At 36.0% G+C, this 13,708-nt stretch overlaps 2 protein-coding genes across 5 annotated transcripts in view; one reads left to right on the top strand and one right to left on the bottom strand.

Moving 5' to 3' along the window:
- Nucleotides 1-13,708, top strand: part of sppl3 (signal peptide peptidase 3) — a 203,561-nt gene that overhangs the window by 54,035 nt on the left and 135,818 nt on the right. The gene's annotated exons all lie outside the window — the stretch shown is intronic.
- The window catches only part of gnaz (guanine nucleotide binding protein (G protein), alpha z polypeptide), a 94,316-nt gene that overhangs the window by 38,816 nt on the left and 41,792 nt on the right, over nt 1-13,708 (bottom strand). The window lies entirely within an intron of this gene.

The following is a 13,708-nucleotide window of genomic DNA, read 5'->3' on the forward strand; positions in this document are numbered from 1 at the left end:
TGGCAGTGCAAATTCTTCCTACAACTCTTTTGCTACAGCTTTATTTTGTGTATCAGAGTGTTGTGAAGGGGCAGCTATAATGGGGATTGAATCACATCACTGATATCAACTTCTGTCTATCAAGTCTGAGAATCCCATTTTACACGGAATATGTTTACTCACTATCCTTTGGCTCCGTCCCTGGTTTTTTAGGGGTCACCACAGCGAATTGAGCCGCCAGAATATGTGAATATCTACCTAAATAATAAAATACGTAGTTTATTAAAGAAAACACCCAGGATACCCCAGAAACAAAGTATCATGGAGAAACCACAGTAACAACAGAACATTGGCACCCAAGAACTAGTCATAACACCCTGGCATTAACATAGCATCACCCAAAGAATGCCTTAGCAACTACAAAGAAAGTCAATACAAAGCTATTAATGACACCCTAGCAACAGCATGACAATGATAGAGCAACTACTCAAAACACCTTAGCAATTGCATAGTAACATCAGAGCAACCTCAAACCACCAAAACACCCTAACAAATGCGTTGCAGCATCCTAACAACCACTCAATACCATTTAGCAATTACCCAGCACAATGTGGAGACCACCAGAACACCCTGACAGCAGCACAGCAACACCCTATCAACCACTCAAAACCATTTAGCAATTATGCAACAAATCTGAAAACCAAGCAACCACCTCATGCATATGATCTGCTCTGATGATGTGTTGCATCTCTTTAGGCTAAAGCAGACCATACTTACGCACTGTAGTGGATCATGTGACATTAATTTAAAGGCAGACTTCATTCACCCCAAAGGAAATTATATTGACATGGTTCTGTTTTGGAGAACACTAGAATATGGGGCACCTATGAGACAAAATCAACTTTTGGAAGCTGTTTATATAGAAATATGTAGGTATAGCTTATTGTATACAGTAGGGATGTCAATTTCCTTAAATTCTCATGATCGATCATCATTAATCTTTAATCAATTAATTAATTAATTAATTAATTGCTAGCCTTAATAATGTGAGATGTGTCCAACACAAGCTCATTGTGAAAACATACTCCTGTATACAATTCTTGAGAGCACAAATTATGTAGCCAGCTGTGTATGGCTGCATTTTGTCTTTAAAACGAAAGCATGGGGTGGTCTAATGCTGCTGATGGCTTCAGGTTAAAGTCCCTGGCGTCTGGCTGAGATCAAGACCTTTTATTATGTTTAGCTTGCCAAAGTGATCTACTCCCGGGAGGGGATAAAAAAAATCAAGGGCTGTGCGATTTACTTCCAGAAGGTATTTGAAATTGGGGGGCACGTAATTAGAGCTGTGAAGCTTAACTTTTCTATATCAAGTGAAAAGTTCTATGTGAATCTAAGTGAATCTGTTAGAGACATCCAATAGATTAATGGGTACTGAAAAAGTCCACAGAGGGGGGTGATCATCAGAATGGGAAAGTCCCAGAGTAAAATGAGGAAATATGATACACTGGTGTTTTGGAATATAGAAAAACTGTCTTTACCATGTTTTCATCTGTTTTATATAATTTGTTTCCATTTTATTTATACTTGTCTCTTTTATTCCTGTTTATGTAAAGCAGTCTGAATTGCCACTGTGTGTGAAATGTGCTATATAAATAAACTTGGCTTGCCTTGCCTTACTAGTTTGCCCAGTAGCTTGCTGCATACGTTAGCGAACTTGGGACGCAGAGAGTAGTTGACTATGATGACGGGGTTCAAGTCTAGCGAAGAGCGGCTTCAAAACAAAATCCAAAAATAAATAACAAAAAAGTAAATAACAGGGTGAGAACTTGGTAAGATCTGAAAATGTGGTAAAAAATCAGGCAGCTGCGAGGGCTTTTATTTTTCTGGATTGCTTTTGAAAACACTGTTGGTTGGGTTTAGAGAAGTGGGTGGGCGGGTCAATCTGTGCTTTTGAAAACACTATCGGTTGGGTTTAGGAAAGGAGGTGAGTGGGGGGATTGGTCAGTCTGTGCGTCGGTCAGTCGACAGCGCTCTCTGGTGGATTTATGTGAGAAGAGCAGGCGTGTGTGAAAGAAATTTGTATGACTAATAAGAAATTAAATGACTAATATTGCCAGATACACAACTGGTGCATGTGTGTGCTCATCTGAGAGGAAGTTGAAAGTCAGAATAAGTCAGAAAAAGTATTGTTTAATTATACCCATTATATAAATTATAGACATGCAATATTGGTTGTTGTTTTTGTGACAAGAAATTTCATTGAAAAGAAAATAACATAGAAGCCATTACCTCATCCATGGTTAAACCAACAACTAATAAAATACCATTGTGAATATTATGAACCCCACCACCACCGTTCTTGTTGAAGGACACTGAAAAGACAGAATAAAAACAAATAATACTTCAAAAAACGGTTCTTCTTCTGAAAGAACTTCTTTCCAATGCACAGAATTCCAAAAACTAAAACTAGCTAAATAAATCTAAATAAAACCCTGCCTGGGAGATCTGGCAGAACAAAAGTATTGTATGTAATACTTAACAGATACAGCCCTGCTTTTGTCATCTGCCTGCCACAAAACAGACACAAAGTTTTTTTTTTTTACTTTTTTTATGTTTGAAACTGACTTGCTGGGGCAGAATGTAACTGTGTTGATGGTTTGGCGCTTGTGGAGGATTTAGCAGAACATAGCTGTGCTGATTGAGGGGATTGATGCTTGTGGGGGGTTCACAGACAGTATCAGGAGAGGATGCTTTTAGTGCATGTGATAATACATTACATAGAGGGTTGCGCAGTGGCACAGTAAGTAGCACTGTCGCCTCACAGCAAGAAGGTTGCTGGTTCGAGTCTCGACTGGGTTCTCTCCATGTTGGCGTGGGTTTCCTCCGGGTGCTCCAGTTTCCCCCACAGTCCAAACACATGCAATATAGGTGAATTGGGTAAGCTAAATTGTCCCTATTGTATGTGTGTGAAAGAGAGTGTATGGATGTTTCCCAGTGCTGGGTAGCAGCTGGAAGGGCAGCCACTGCGTAAAACATATGCTTGATAAATTGGTGGTTCATTCCACCGTGGCAACCCCAGATTGATAAAGGGACTAAGCCGAAAAGAAAATGAATGATTATGGATAGAAGATGTTGACAGATGTTTAATATCTCTGCCTCTGCTGATTTCACTTTTGCACACATTATACAGTATCACTTTGTTTTATCATTGTGTCACCAGCCTAGAAATGTTTCCTCTGCAGTTTGTGTCTGTGGTGCTTTAAGATAATCAAAAATCACTGTTTACCTGGTAGACTCTTGATCAGAGTAGTGTCTTCATATTAAAATCAGGGTATTGGTGTCCATGTAAACATACTCGCTGAAAATGCCAGATGATGTCACAAGCTGTCAAAGACATTTTTATTCCTCACCTTTAAGCTGATTCCATGAGCCCTCAAGATTCATAAGTTTGAAGTGTTTCCTCCCTTATACGCATCTTTGTAAAGCATCTACTGCATGTTGGTGTGTCAGAATCCTTGCTTGTGAAATATAGCCATTCTTTAGAATGCTTAGTTTAAGCAAATTAGATGAACGCAAAAATGCGTGTTGATAAAGGGAGTCGCTCGCCGCATGCGCCTACTGCGCGCTTTGCCTTCTATAAGCTACAATAAAAAATGCCTGACATTGCTAACATCCATAGCCTACCCCTCAAAGCTGTTTAGAATTAAACATTTAGAGATAGTGTGACACAACGCGTACTTATATGGGCCCTCGATGCACCCCTTTATGCTTCTTAAGTGCGCCGCTCAGAGCCCCGGCAGGGCGCACACATGACAGTTGATAGTATCACACACCAGACGCGCACATTTGCATGTTATTTAAAATGAAACTATTCAGATGGCGCTCTGTGGTGCAGTAGAAACATGAACAGTCATGATTTATGGCTTGGTGCTGCATAGCCGCTGACTTGCGAATTCCAAAATGCATGGCGCTGCGCGTCGCCGAGTGGCGCTTCTGATGTGTGACCTGCTTCTGTTCTTGTCGCAGCACCAGTGGCACCGGAATGAGGCACCGAAATTCATATGCTAAGTTGGTCGGTGCATACCGGTTTTGAAACCCAACTCTACTGTTCATTCTGACATGTGACCCGAGTTATCCTTCTCTGAAGCAACATGCCCAAAGAGTTAGTGAGGAAAACTAGCTCATTTGCATTTAAAGGCACAGATGCAAAGCATATAAAAAATCCCCCTTTAGCAAATGAAAACAAATCAAGAAATCTAGAAAGCACCCATAAGATGTTATCAACAGCCACGCAACATTCATAACAACATAACAACACCCTAAAGGTATAGATAATATAGGCATAGAAAGGTATAGATCAAAAATTTTAATCTGTTATCATATACTCACTCATCACATCTTCAAAACCTATTTGACATTCTTTTTTCTGTTGCACATAAAAAACAATTTTTAAAAAAACTGGTTGCTGGGTCCCATTGTGTTTACAAAGTTTTATTTATACTATGGAAGTCAATGGGTCCCAGCAACCAACTTTTTAAAATATATTATTTTTGTGTTCAACAGAAGAAAACTCATAGTGGTTTCAAAACACTTAAGAAACACTGAACTAATAATTTGGGAACAACTCAAACAGGGATTATTGCTTAGTATAGCAAAAATACTAAGAACATCCAAACAACTGCATAGCAACACCCTAAGAACTACTCAGGGGTGCGTTTCCCGAACAACAATGTAACAATGTTAGGATGCATCGTTTGGAAAAAGAATTGTGACGATTGTTTTCTAAAAAAATTGCTTTGTCACAGATCCATCGTTTGAACCACGTTAGGTATAACGTAAAATGCCCATAATGATGCAAACGGGGTGGAGTAACTACTTTAGAGAAAACCCCCCATCATTTTTTTGTGCAAATTATGCTGTTTTACACGCACACACATTAAAAAAATCCAATACTAGTTTTGGTAAAACATACAAATATAATTTGAGAATATTCCATATTCTATTATAAAACATAAAACCACTCAGCTAACATGTAATCTCATATAAATTATTAATGGTTTTAATTTACAGTAGGATATTAATTAAAAAATGAAATAAATCCTACTTGATTATTATTATTATTATTATTATTATTATTATTAAGTTGGATATTGTTTATTTAGTTTTTTTATTTTATTTATAATTTTTTTAGTACAATTTGACATTCAAACCACTGCAGAAATGTTCTAACCAACAGGCCCATGTTATAAAGACCTACAGTACAGATACATTTCCTAATAAATAACCTATAAATTAAAAGCATTAACGTATGCTACAAATTTTGTTTTCACAAGCTTTAGAGACATACATTCTGCTTTTAAATAATAGGTCACCTGTAGCTTTCGTCCTGAGTAAAGGATGCATTCAAAATAGCTTAAATAATTTCTAACTATAATTGTCAATATTATGATTGTTGAAAGCAAATTACACCTAAAAGAAATGACTTTATTTTATTTTATTTTATTTTTTTATAATTTCAAGTTTAAATGTTAGAATGTTCTAAATTAATAGTGCTTAGGGAGGTAACTGGGAATTGAACACAACTCGGAACTATGTTTCTAACTACAGCTCTAGAGGTACAAGCAAGCGTACAAGCTTACGATGCAATTTGCGATTGTTTATTGCGATGACGGATTTGGGAAACACCAAATCAATGAACTATGTTTGTAATGATGAAAATTCAACCTTAGTTGGCTAACGATGGTTTCGGAAACGCACCCCAGAATACATTAGCATTTCCATAGCAACATCAAATCAACTAATCACAACACTCAAATAACTTAAATGTGCAATAGGTGATCTTCCACAATGCTAACAGCTTAGCATAAATCTCTGAATCACAGTCCCTCCCCTGCCGTCCAGAGCCACGCCTCCTGAAACACAAGCACACGCACGCGTTAAAAGCACCTAGTGCTTGTCCGATGGTGTGCAGGAATTACACTCATTACTAAGCCAAACTGACATGCTATTTCAAAGCGAATATTCAGAGTAGCATGGTAAACAATAAAACGACAGCATCAAGGGTCATCATTGTTTAAAAATGAACCAATGTGATGTGAATATAATATCATTTTCAGCTCAGTAAAGCTGGCTAGCTGGAATAGCGCTACTTACTTATGTTTTGTTGTTAAACTAAATAAAATTTACTTTATCGATGCTGTAAAAGGTCCTTTTAGGATTATAAGGATAAGGATTAGAATAAGGATTATAAAGAAATAATATGAAAGAAGATTTTAACACTTCTGTGCAGATATAATCCATTTGTAACAACAACATCTAAAGTTACATCAGCTTTGCGTGAAGCTAAAATAGTTTTAAAATGGAACATTACCTGTCTAAAAGAAATCCTTCAGCCATAGTGTCATCCCTCCTCCAGCGTTCAAAGGTAACTCCAATATTGATTTAGGTTTTTAAAAAGTTTTGATTCAGCATGTTTTTACCAATTGTGCGCACACTCTCTCTCTTTCTCTCAATCCCTCTCATGAACACGCAGTGCACAAACGGTGGAGCTTCATACAAACGGCTGCGCAGTTGTTCAAATCTGCATTGGATAACGGACAGTTTGGGCTCCTTATCGGAATAATGAGAGATGTTGGACTGACTCTAATTAATTGGATAAACATTTTTTAGTTTTATGCCTTACCCAGAATATAACAATTCATATAAATACATTTAGATCACTTACTTATATCAATACTATTGGAATGTGAAGAGACTTTAAACCAGCACAACAAAAAAATGTTTCTGAAGACAATCACCTACTGCACCTTTAACCACCAGAACACCACATTTAACCCCTGCATAGAAACTACTCAAAAAGCTGTAATAATTACTGGTGTTCACCTTACGAGAACTACTCAGAACACCTTAGCAACCACCAAACAACACCAAATATCTCTAAACTGATACACTATTGTTTCTTGGTATATTTAAGCTTTTAGATTGTTCTATAGGAACATGATCTTTGCTCTGACAACATTTGATGTTAAAAAGTTGAACAATGCCACTTTTGTTGGCCTTCTTAGTAGTTTGAAATTATATTATGTCTGGGTTGGTCATACAAATAACATTACAAAAATTAGGACAGGTAATGATTTGACTGAATTATATATGTATATACTGACACTTATCATTTAAGTTTAAAAGCAGAGATCAATGTCTCATACTTCAATAAAATTGCAAATATACAGAAAATGAATCACCAAATACAGCAGTGTTTTTTTTTTACTTAAGCACTCTTTGCATTATCTTTAAAATGAATAAATCATGTGTATTTGAAATATTCTTGTATTATAAAATTCCATCTAGATTTTAGTCAAACACTCACAGTTTTTTTTTTTTCACATACTTGCATAACACCTCGTTCTTCAGTCTGACAGCATCTGAACGCATTATGCCATCCATTATTGAAAGCATCCCAAGCAATATGTGGATAAAGGATTCCTTAATATGATATGACCCCTAAAACAATTCATAATGAAATATGTGCTTTCAAGGGGAGTAAATGAGCTCTAAAGGTGATCTGTTAGAACAGAAGTGCCTGAGGGACGGCATAATAAATGGATGCTCTTTGTGACAGGCCGTGTGCTATTGGCGGTGTAACAAATGTGAAATCACGCCATGGCCTAGTTTCTGCAGAGAGATTACATTTCCTAGACTGGTCGCACACAGAGAGAATACATCTTCAAGATCTGTCACAGACACAATCCTGCTCTTAGAAATATTATTGCACAAATATGTGTGGCAGGATTTGACGGGGAAAAGTCACAGCAAAAGATGAAGCATACAAAGGAAGGGATGAGGTGGGTTTCTTTGTGTGCACAGGAAGCTGTATATTAAGTTAGGCATTCTAGATTCTATCCAGGAATTATAAATTCAAGTTAAAAGACAATAATGTATACTTTTTTACAACTAATAGTCACACAACCGAACAAACAAATAATTCTAAAATATTTTCTTACTAAAAAGTAAAGTAGCCTTGTCTGATTTTGTATCCATCTATGTTGCCACATAATTTTCCCTATTACAAAACTATGACATTTCTTAATATTGTGAAATCCAAAACATGCCGTTTTTGCAATATTATGGAAAAATGGGTGTATAATCGGTCCATGCACCATCCGTTCATTTAATTATTCTTTTTATTGTGGAAAACGAAACTCCAGAAAAACAGTTAATATTTCGATGTTCTGTTTATTCTGTAGCCACACACACAAAAAAATAAATAAAAATCTGTTATTTAACTCAAAACAGAGAATTAAAACAAACAAAACAAAAACAAAATAACGAGGCATTTATTCCTTTATTAGTTTTATCGAAAAATGAGATTTTAATGAGCATTTAAATCTGTTTCAATGAGACGGAGATGCCCATTTATCTGCCGATTGATCAATAGCTATGAGGCTGTAAGATTTAAGTCAAACTTCGCTTATCAACTCACTTAAAACGTTTTAAAAACAGTGCATGTTTGTATTGAATTACAGCGATTTAACCGTCTTTATCACCACAGCCACATGTCAGTACAATTATAAAAGAAGATGCTTCAATCCTGGTTTGTGGACGTTAAATCAGGTTTTTTTTTTACATTAACATAACGAATGTACATACAACAGTGAATGTTAATGTGTATCCTGTCAAATTTATGTACAAAAACAGTGCAAAGTTAAATGTGTGTGCTGTACGTGTGTGTCTGTGTGTGTACGTGAACTTTGTAATGACATTGTGTGTGTCTCATCGTTCTCATCTACTCATTTACTCCACATCAAATACATCAAATAATCATTGGGAAAGTTCTTACTGTAGTATTTCACACAAATAAAAAACAAACAAAACAAACGTTACTTGAGATCTGCTTGTTTCATGTCTGTCACTGTGCTGTTTATCTGACGCAGCTGGAGAGGCTAGAATACTATGACAGGCTTGTGGGAACGGTTGGCGGGGAGAAATAGCATTAAGGCACAGGCAACAAAAACAGCTATGCTGTGTTCGGAGCAGAAAATCCCAATATTCTGAAAGGTATAATAAATAATCTGATGGGTATTTTGAGCTGAAACTGTACAGACACACTCTGGAAACACAAAAGACTCATCTTAAATCTTGAAAAAGGTGTAAAATAGCTACCCTTTAAAATGGCTTTATTTTTAGCTAAACTTGCAACAATGTTAACAAACCAATTGTCTTTATTAAAATTTCATGCAATGGTTTTATTGGATTCTTGAATCTGATTGGCTGAGAGTTATTTTTTGCAATATAATATTTTACCAATACCAATAAATTTTAAATAAATCTAGGTAAATTTAGGTAATAGGTAAAAAGCGTTTCCATTAATTTTTCCAAAAGTTGTTCAACGCTTGAAATGACTGTAAATGCTTTTGTCACTGTAATGCGCATTCATTAAAGCATAAATTAAACCTGTTGGCCTGTATCGTTTCTGCCTGGGGTTTATTTACTTTGTGGGTTCTTTGAAATGTCACATCAATACGACGACAAAAAGCACCATTTTATTTAAATGAAAGAACAGTGAGGTGTAGTTGTTGCTGCCAGTAACAAAGGAGTAAAGTTATAAAGTTTCAAAAGCAAGTGAGAATATAGACTGGGAGACATGCCAAAACAACAGCTCTGAGTAAACATTCTGTGTGCTTTGAAGAAAAGTAATCTGACTGCAGCATGCTGGCATTAATCTTTTGCAATGCTGTCTAAGTGGAGAGCATCCAAATTAGCTGCTGTACAATGCCCTTCTCCATTTTATCTCAATTGGTCACATGACTGAAACAGCATCATCGTTTTCAAAAGCTTCCTTTATTCAATACTGCTTCTTAAAATTGCTCCATTTTAAAGAAAGCTTTCAAAAAGATGTTTTTGTTGCTTAAACGTAATGTCTCAGTGTGGCCCGAAGGTCAAAATGGAGAGAAAAATACATGTTTTTAAATGAAATGAAAACATTAGTGTGGACATGAGCTTAGTCATTTTTGATCAGGATCATTTTGACCAGGATCATTTTGTCATGAACACTCTATGCATTTAGTATAGTAATGAATATGCATATGGCAATGTTGATGTATTTGGTATTGGCAGAACAGATCTGGTACGCTCCTGCTGCTTTGATTATTATGATAGAGCAAGTATCGAGACCTGCTACTGCAAGTATACAGATGGGCTTTAGAAATGCGCATCTTAAGGAACAGAATGCCATGACTAACTGCGGTCAGCCGCAGTACTCAAGGAAATTCTCTGACTCAGAAAATACATTACCAGTAGGGGCAGCCAAGCTTCATTCTCAGTAGTGGCTGATTTTAAAGGCGAAGGACTCAATGGCGCAGGTGGCTGTTTCTCCTTGGAAGGTGGAGGTGATTTCACCATGTTTTGTTCATATTTGCTCAAATCTAATACAATGCTGTGCCTGGGATAATTGTGTTTATTGTTTTCTGATAAGAGAAATAGTTTCATTTTAGACAAAGGTGTGCCAACCTGCCACAGCTATGGCTCTAATATCACATTTTTGATTGTAGGCCTACTTACAAAACTTTTCACCAAGCTTTGTTCTTTGATTAGACAAGTTATCAGTAAACTGTTAAAGCCAGAACTAATAGTAAAATACAATTTGTAATTTAATTTAATATAGTTTAAATAAATAAATAAAATATAATTTAACAGCCTATATATACTGTATAATCTAAATAAATATAACATATTTTTAAATTAAATAATGTACATTCCGTCTGAGAAAATTACACGCTGCTGCTGCCAACATAATATACATGTACATGGAACCCCTGTAGCAGATCTAAAGGTGGAGCTGGGGTAGAGGAGGGTTTTACATGGAGCTTTTAAACTGATGAGGAGCAAGCTCATTGGCTGCCGAGGTGACAGCAACCTATGCCTTGTAGATATTGACGCAGGAACAGAATAGGTTACCTATGAGCCTGAGTTCCATGCCAGAAATTTCACAAAATGATTTAAAAACGCAAAGGAAAAATAAGTTAGATTTAAGCAACTGAAATATTAAACAGCAAGATCTCACGTTTTGGTCAAAGCATGGACAGTTATTCTGAAATAATACATTTTCGCTCTGTTTTTGATCAGATTTCAGATTATAAGTTGTGTTTTAAGCCTCGAGTTTGGTGTTCTCTTCAGGGAAATTTCCTCCAGTTCAGCCTATACTATATATTTAAATTGCTTTGTTGTGTATAAGTAATTCTGTACAACCTTTTCAATTTATTGAAAGTGATATACACATAAGTCAAACTAAGAACTACAGCTACAGATAGACAATCACTTCCTAGACCTGCATCTATGAATTTGTGTGCTTTCACCCACCAGTGCAGATAGGCTGGTCTGTGACCAGCGCCTCCTGGCTGCAGGACCAGATGGCTGTCGCCTTCATTGGACTATATCTACATCCCCTGTTGCGATGTTATGTCTGTCTGTGTGTATGTGCTTGTCATTGGGGTTTTTTTTCCTCTGATTTTTTTTCCATCTTATTATCTTATTTCCTTTTTCTAAAAGCTACCTTTCATCGTACCTGTCTTCCCCTGAAATGTGTGATTGATGTTTGTGTGTGTGTGTGTGTGTGTGTGTGTGTGTGTGTGTGTGTGTGTGTGTGTGTGTGTGTGTTTAACAAATAAAGGCTGCATCATCATCATTATAAACATTCTACATCAGTATTAGAAATATCAGTGCTCATATATAGATATCCTATAGTTTAAACAAAGTTATATATATTTATAAAAAAATGTAATGGCATCAGAACACAGGGTTTGATACCCTGACTATGAATGGACAAAAAAAACATAAACCAATAGTGAAAAAACAACAACAATCTGCCCCTATTTAGTTCCTTGTTCATGGAAAGAACCATAAATATTCAAAGCATGCTTGGTCTCATTTCTGCTTTTCTTCCACTTCAGCATTGCATCAGTCAAACAGTGATGTTTTACAGCTAATACCATTTGAGATAATGACTTCAGGGGAAATCAGCCAATTGGAGTATATTTATGATAGTTGATCATTCTGCAACATTTCACAGTTGTCGGAGACTGAGGAAAGACAGCTGGAATGGTTGAGAAAAACAAAATATGGTGGAGCAAGTCTCGCTTTTCCACTTCCGCTTTTGTAACACAACTCCGCTTGAATGTCTAAACTAACAATGTGGCTTGACGCAAGCATCAGACGAAACCGTAACCTAGAAACCAAAACATTATGCTTGGGATGCTGTGCATCAGAAATGCATTGCTAATGAGTATCAGAATTGTGTCCTGAGGCTGGGAATGAATGTGTGAGCGGATGGAGAATGACAGGGGTCTCACGGTTAAGCCAGACTCATGTTTTCTCATGAGCGCTGAGGTAATCTGACCCCACCGGCTCCCTTCTGCCTCTGGTGATCAGCTTCATGTCAGACACAGATATTTCCTGGCTTTAATGCACCTGTAATTATAATGATTTTTTATAAAGCGACACATGAGAGGAGGGCTCAGTTTCATGTGTGCAGTATGTTTGATGTCATGATGGAGAGCAGGAGTATATTAACACAAAACTAGATTGCAACTATAATGAGGATGGAAAAAAGAGGATTAATATCAGATGTCCACTTCTTTCTATTGTAGTAAAGTGAATATCCCTGCCTGGTTGAGTTGTTTTTGGTTAAAGCATGGGTTAAGATGACATAAATAGTTTTTTTTTTTTTTTTTTTAGAAAATAATATATGTTTTCATTTAGATATTCATTTCAGTATGCTGATGTACTTCCGACTGAAGCTGAATATTGAGTAGGGGACGGTGCTTTATTTTTGTGCATCATTCCCTCATAGCCATCTAACGGTTAGAGGAGGAGTAGTTAACCCTTTAACTGCCTACTCTACCAAATGGTTGACCATGTTTTTACTGTTTTAAATAATGACTGTTAATAAATCAAACAAGCATGTTGCACTACTACACTTAAGTTTGGTTTTATTGTAAAAAACAAACAAACAAGAAAGTGTTAAATGAGAATCTCAAACATTTTATGGCATATTTAAAAAAATAAAGATGATTTAGTATTCAAAATGTTTTATATTGATTATATTTTAAAAAAATGGTCTTACACATCATATAAGATAAAATTCTACATCACTATTATTATTAAATATCAGTTTTCATTCAATACATATTCATCAAATGCAAGTTGATTAAAGGTGTATTTACAAGTTTATAGAACATCATATTGTGTTTAATGAAAACGCTCAAGTTTAATTGTTAAAGGATTATTTCATGCATTAATTAAAATTCAGTCACTATTTACTGACTCTCCTGCTGTTTCAATGCCAAAAGATCAACTTTTTTGACCACAAAACCTGGAAAAAATCGTGCTTGTTCATACAGTATTAAAAAGAACAGAGACCAAGTTTATGCTTTCAAAAAAGAAGCAAAGGTATTAGAGGATGGTGATCCCATGTGACAAATATACCTAATTTCTAGGAGACTATCAGCGTGTTTACTTAAAAAACAAACAGGATTTTTATGCATTATTTAACAACAGATCCTAAGGCCTTTTGTGTACAAAAGCATGAACTCATTAGCATTAAAGTTCACTCTGACTCACCCTGGAAAAGAACACAGGTTCTCATTTTTGATAAATCACAACTATTTAATCCATAGACAATTCAAAGAATTGCAAATAAATAAATAAATAAATAAATAAAATAGAGTTCATTGTT

This window comes from Danio rerio, chromosome 10 (assembly GCF_049306965.1).
Source record: "Danio rerio strain Tuebingen ecotype United States chromosome 10, GRCz12tu, whole genome shotgun sequence".
NCBI classification, from domain to species: domain Eukaryota; kingdom Metazoa; phylum Chordata; class Actinopteri; order Cypriniformes; family Danionidae; genus Danio; species Danio rerio.